Raw genomic sequence first — 6,797 nt, forward strand, 5'->3', positions numbered from 1 at the left:
TAATTTTTTTTTTCATTTTTCCATTTCCATTTGGGGAAAAAGGGTGTGATTTAAACTTTTAGAATTTTGTTTGTCTTCTCTTTTTTTATTAGTTCTTCTGGGAACTTGAACCTGCGATCTAATTGCATATGCAATGCAATAGTATTACAGTGCAACGTGAAACGAGATACTATGAGCCCAGCCAAATGTAGGGTTCCATGGCATCATGGCCTACCTTCTAACACTCTCGCACCCCCCCAGTCCGCCCTTAACTCTGCTGCCTGACTAATTAATCTCTCTCCTCACTACACTCCTGCTTCCCCTTTTTGCAGATCTCTTCACTGGCTCCCAATTTCCCAGCGTATCCAGTTTATACTACTAACACTGACCTACAAAGCCATCCATAACCTTTCTCCTCCATATATTTCCGAACTAATCTCTGAATATCTTCCCTCACGTAATCTCCGGTCCTCCCAAGACCTCCTTCTCTCCTCCACGCTTATTCGCTCTTCACCCAATCACCTCCAAGACTTCTCCCGAATATCCCCCATCCTCTGGAATTCTGTGCTCCAACATATCCAGCTATCCACCACATTTGGATCCTTCAAAAGAAACCTGAAAACCCATCTCTTCAAAGAAGCTTACAGCCAGTAATGACCACACGGCCACCTCAACACCATCGGAGCTCCTGCAACCCTCGACCTACTGTCTCCTTAACCCCTTCATGACCCAGCCTATTTTGACCTTAATGACCTGGCCGTTTTTTGCAATTCTGACCAGTGTCCCTTTATGAGGTAATAACTCAGGAACGCTTCAACGGATTCTAGCGATTCTGAGATTGTTTTTTCGTGACATATTGGGCTTCATGTTAGTGGTAAATTTAGGTCGATAATTTCTGAGTTTATTTGTGAAAAAAACGGAAATTTGGCGAAAATTTTGAAAATTTCGCAATTTTCACATTTTGAATTTTTATTCTGTTAAACCAGAGAGTTATGTGACACAAAATAGTTAATAAATAACATTTCCCACATGTCTACTTTACATCAGCACAATTTTGGAAACAAATTGTTTTTTTTGCTAGGAAGTTATAAGGGTTAAAATTTGACCAGTGATTTCTAATTTTTACAACAAAATTTACAAAACCATTTTTTTTAGGGACCACCTCACATTTGAAGTCATTTTAAGGGTTCTATATGGCTGAAAATACCCAAAAGTGACACTATTCTAAAAACTGCACCCCTCAAGGTGCTCAAAACCACATTCAAGAAGTTTATTAACCCTTCAGGTGTTTCACAGCAGCAGAAGCAACATGGAAGTAAAAAATGAACATTTAACTTTTTAGTCACAAAAATGATCTTTTAGCAACAATTTTTTTATTTTGCCAAGGGTAAAAGGAGAAATTGGACAACGAACAATGTTGTCCAATTTGTCCTGAGTACGCTGATACCTCATATGTGGGGGTAAACCACTGTTTGGGCGCACGGCAGGGCTCGGAAGGGAAGGAGCGCCATTTGACTTTTTGAATGAAAAATTGGCTCCAATCTTTAGCGGACACCATGTCGCGTTTTGAGAGCCCCCGTGTGCCTAAACATTGGAGCTCCCCCACAAGTGACCCCATTTTGGAAACTAGACCTCCCAAGGAACTAATCTAGATATGTGGTGAGCACTTCGAACCCCCAAGTGCTTCACAGAAGTTTATAACGCAGAGCCATGAAAATAAAAAATAATTTTTCTTTTCTCAAAAATGATTTTTTTAGCCCACAATTTTTTATTTTCCCAAGGGTAACAGGAAAAATTGGACCCCAAAAGTTGTTGTCCAGTTTCTCCTGAGTACGCTGATACCCCACATGTGGGGGTAAACCACTGTTTTGGCACACGTCGGGGTTTGGAAGGGAAGTAGTGACGTTTTGAAATGCAGACTTTGATGGAATGCTCTGCGGGCGTCAGGTTGCGTTTGCAGAGCCGCTGATGTGCCTAAACAGTAGGAACTCCCCACAAGTGACCCCATTTTGGAAACTAGACCCCCAAGGGAACTTATCTAGATGTGTGGTGAGCACGTTCAACCCCCAAGTGCTTCACAGAAGTTTATAACGCAGAGCCGTGAAAATAATAAATGTGTTTCCTTTCCTCAAAAATATTTTTTTAGCCCAGAATTTTTTAATTTTTCCAAGGGTAACAGGAGAAATTTGACCCCAAAAGTTGTTGTCCAGTTTCTCCTGAGTATGCTGATACCCCATATGTGGGGGTAAACCACTGTTTGGGCACATGCCGGGGCTCGGAAGGGAAGTAGTGACGTTTTGGAATGCAGACTTTGATAGAATGGTCTGCGGGCATCATGTTACGTTTGCAGAGCCCCTGATGTGCCTAAACAGTAGAAACTCCCCTCAAGTGACCCCATTTTGGAAACTAGACCCCCCAAGGAACTTATCTAGATGTGTGGTGAGCACGTTCAACCCCCAAGTGCTTCACAGAAGTTTGCAACGCAGAGCCGTGAAAATAAAAAATCATTTTTCTTTCCTCAAAAAAGATGTTTTAGCAAGCAATTTTTTATTTTCCCAAGGGTAACAGGAGAAATTTGACCCCAAAAGTTGTCCAGTTTCTCCTGAGTACGCTGATACCCCATATGTGGGGGTAAACCACTGTTTGGGCGCACGTGAGGGCTCGGAAGGGAAGTAGTGACATTTGAAATGCAGACTTTGATGGAATGGTCTGCGGGCGTCATGTTGCATTTGCAGAGCCCCTGATGTGCCTAAACAGTAGAAACACCCCACAAGTGACCCCATTTTGGAAACTAGACCCCCCAAGGAACTTATCTAGATGTGTGGTGAGCACTTTCAACCCCCAAGTGCTTCACAGAAGTTTATAACGCAGAGCCGTGAAAATAAAAAATAATTGTTCTTTCCTCAAAAATTATGTTTTAGCAAGTAATTTTTTATTTTTGCAAGGGTAACAGGAGAAATTGGACCCCAATAGTTGTTGCCCAGTTTGTCTTGAGTACGCTGGTACCCCATATGTGGGGGTAAACCACTGTTTGGGCGCACGTCGGGACTTGGAAGGGAGGGAGCACCATTTGACTTTTTGAACACAAGATTGGCTGGAATCAATGGTGGCGCCATGTCGCGTTTGGAGACCCCTGATGTGCCTAAACAGTGGAAACCCCTCAATTCTAACTTCAACACTAACCCCAACACACCCCTAATCCTAATCCCAACTGTAGCCATAACCCTAATCACAACCCTAACCCCAACACACCCCTAACCACAACCCTAACCCCAACACAGCCGTAACCCTAATCCCAACCCTAGCCCTAATCCTAACCCTAATCCCAACCCTAACCACAACTGTAACCCCAACACACCCCTAACCCTATCCGTAACCCTAACCACAAGCCTAAGCGGATCCGCGGCCAATCCGCTGCGGATCCGCGGCCAATCCGCTGCGGATCTGCAGCCAAATCCGCACTGTGTGCACATGCCCTAACCCTAACCCAACACTACCCCTAGTTCTAACCCTAGTTCTAACCCTAACCCTAGTGGAAAAAGAAAAAAAAAATATTTTATTTTTTTTATTATTGTCCCTACCTATGGGGGTGATAAAGGGGGGGGGGGGGGTCATTTACTATTTTTTTTATTTTGATCACTGTGATAGGTTATATCACAGTGATCAAACTATACCTGGAAAGAATCTGCTGGCCGGCAGATTCGGCGGGCGCACTGCGCATGCGCCCGCCATTTTGGAAGATGGCGGCGCCCATGGAGAAGACGGATGGACACCGGGAGCCTCGGTAAGTATAAGGGGGTGGAGATCAGGGCACGGGGGGGCGTCGGAGCACGGGGGGTGGCATAGGAGCACGGGGGGAGCGGACAGGAGGACGGGGGAGCGGAGCACAAGACGGAGGGGAGCGGACCACAGATCGGTGGCTTGGGGGGGCGATCGGTGGGGTGTGGGGGGGTCACATCAGTGTTTCCAGCCATGGCTGATGATATTGCAGCATCGGCCATGGCTGGATTGTAATATTTCACCAGTTTTTTAGGTGAAATATTACAAATCGCTCTGATTGGCAGTTTCACTTTCAACAGCCAATCAGAGCGATCGTATCCACGGGGGGGTGAAGCCACCCCCCCTGGGCTGAAGTACCACTCCCCCTGTCCCTGCAGATCAGGTGAAATTGGAGTTAACCCTTTCACCCGCTCTGCAGGGACGCGATCATTCCATGACGCCACATAGGCGTCATGGGTCGGATTGGCACAGGTTTTCATGACGCCTACGTGGCGTCATAGGTCGGGAAGGGGTTAATCCTGTAGAATATAAGCCCGCAAGGGCAGGGTCCTCTCCCCTCTGTATCAGTCTGTCATTGTTAGTTTATTTACTGTAAGTGATATTTGTATTTTGATGTAACCCCGTCTCATGTACAGCACCATTGAATTAATGGTGCTATATAAATAAATAATAATAATAATAATCATTCGGCCAACAGCCATCTAATGTGTATGGTCAGCTTTAAGGCCCCCATACACAGACTAGTCATCTAAACCCTCAGTAAGTGACACATTGCTATAATCAGGTTCCCTGCCCCTACATCATGCTGCTCTCAGATACCATAGCAAGAACCTGCTAACATATTCCCTTTAAGCTGGACATTTACGGGTTCATTTAATTGCATAATAATAAATTTGCACACATAGATATTCTCCTAAGAAAGACAAATCCTCACTTTTACTTTCTTAAATAAACAGTTACAAAAAATTATTATCAAATTGAAACCCATTATCCTCCAGTGCTGTCATATTCCAGAACTGCAACCTCCCTGGAGTGCCCAGAAGGACAAGGTGCTCAGAGACATTGCCAAGGTATGGAAGGCTGAAACCCGACCACCGCCGAACAAGATACATAAGTTGAGATGTCAAGACAGGGCCAAGAAATATCTGAAGACAGATTTTTCAAAGGTTTTATGGACTGATGAGATAAGTGTATCTGGACGAACCAGAATGGGATCATGGCTGGGAGAGTAGTGGGCACAGACCTCGACTCAAACATCATCATGGTGGTGGTGGGGTACTGCTATGGGCTGGAATTATTAAAGGTGAACTAGTTGGACCTTTTAGAGTTGAAGATGGACACAAAATCAACTTCCAAACCTATTGCCAGTCTTTAGAAGAAATTTTTTTACGCAGTGGTGCAGGGAAAAGTTGGCATCTTTCAAGCAGGACAATGCTCCAATGCATGCGTCAAAGTACTTCACTTACTTCACTGCTTGGCTAGCCAGTAAAGGCCCTAAAGATGAACGAATAATCACAAAGCCTCCTTCCTCACCTGACCTTAACCCTTCAAATAAATAGGAGGTGGATGTGCAATATCCTGCGGTGGCCATTTTCAGGAGACAGCCAGCTCCGTAAGTGAGTACTTCTGTCCACCGGTCGCCACCACCGATAACAGCTGATTGGCGGGGGAGCTGGGTGTCGGACCCCGAACAATAAAATATTGATGACCTATCCTGAGGATAGGTCATCAATGCTATAGTAGTGGACAACCTTTTTAAGGCAAGCTTCACACTAGCGTTCGGCAGGGCTGCGGTTGAAAGCCTTCTTCCTCTGTTAAGCCCCGCCCCTTCCTTTAGCTCCACCTACGTCTGCATGCTTCCTGCGTACCCTATTTTTAACATTGGGTATGCAGGCCATGCAGATGTATGCGGATGCCTCTGCATGCATCATCTTGATGCCGCGCTGACCTGTGTCAAACACAACATGTTAGGATTTTGTTGCGGTTGGCACAGCTTCAAAATGACGCATGTGAAGGCATCTGCACACATCTGCGTGGCCTGCGTACCCAATGTTAAAGATAGAATACGCAGAACGCATGCAGACGTAGGCGGAGCTGAAGGAAGAGGCGCGGCAGTGGGCGGGGCTTCACGGAGGAAGAAGGCTGCCATCCGAAGCCCTGCCAAATGCTAGTGTGAAGCTAGCCTTAGATTTTGATCTGCTGAGAAACTTGCGTGAAAACGAATGAACAATTGCTTTTCTTTGTAAAAAATGACTTGTTATTCATATGTTCAGGATTTTGAGCATCTTTTCACCACATCAGGTTTCCAATGATGCCAAGTTGTTAAAAGACATGACCTAACCATTCTTCAGGCAATTTCCACTGTGGAGACGCTTTATACTTTACAATACAAGTCAAAGGCAAGGCTCAAAAGATGACCAGAAGCCGGGCATGTTTATGAGCATTTTTCCTTCAAAAACTGCTGCGATTTCTTCACTGTTAAATTGAGAAAGACAAATGCCAGTTAAAAAAAAAATGGTCTAAAAACCTGTCGCAGAGCAAAATAATAAAAAAGTACTCAGGAAACAAAAAATGAAAAAAAGGATGCTTCAGGAAAACCATTGGTCAATACCAACTATGCGGTAAGAAGAGACTGCTCACAATATTATGCACCTTGACGAGGCGGACAATAATATAAGCAGCCTCTTCTTACCTCGTAGTTGGTATTCAGCAATGGTACCAATAAAAACTACAGCTTGTCCCACAACAAAACAAGCCCTCATATAGAAAAGTTAAAGATCTTGAAAGGGGAAGAGGGAGAAACAAAAGGGAAATAAAACAAAAATTGCAGTGTCTCTCGGGGGGTAATTGGTAGATGCCAAATTCTAACTGCCTAGTCCACACAGGTGATTATCTACACAATGTACAGGGGGATTTTGCTGTAGATTTGAGGATGTTTCCGAAACTGTCAAATTCTGCAGGGTCTAAACTGTTCAGCACATAGAATTAAAACCCATCGCACAGTCTAGCAGCCAGGGACACACTGGGGCTGAAATTCA

The sequence above is a fragment of the Ranitomeya variabilis genome, chromosome 2 (genome assembly GCF_051348905.1).
Source record: "Ranitomeya variabilis isolate aRanVar5 chromosome 2, aRanVar5.hap1, whole genome shotgun sequence".
In the NCBI taxonomy this organism is placed as follows: Eukaryota; Metazoa; Chordata; class Amphibia; order Anura; family Dendrobatidae; genus Ranitomeya; species Ranitomeya variabilis.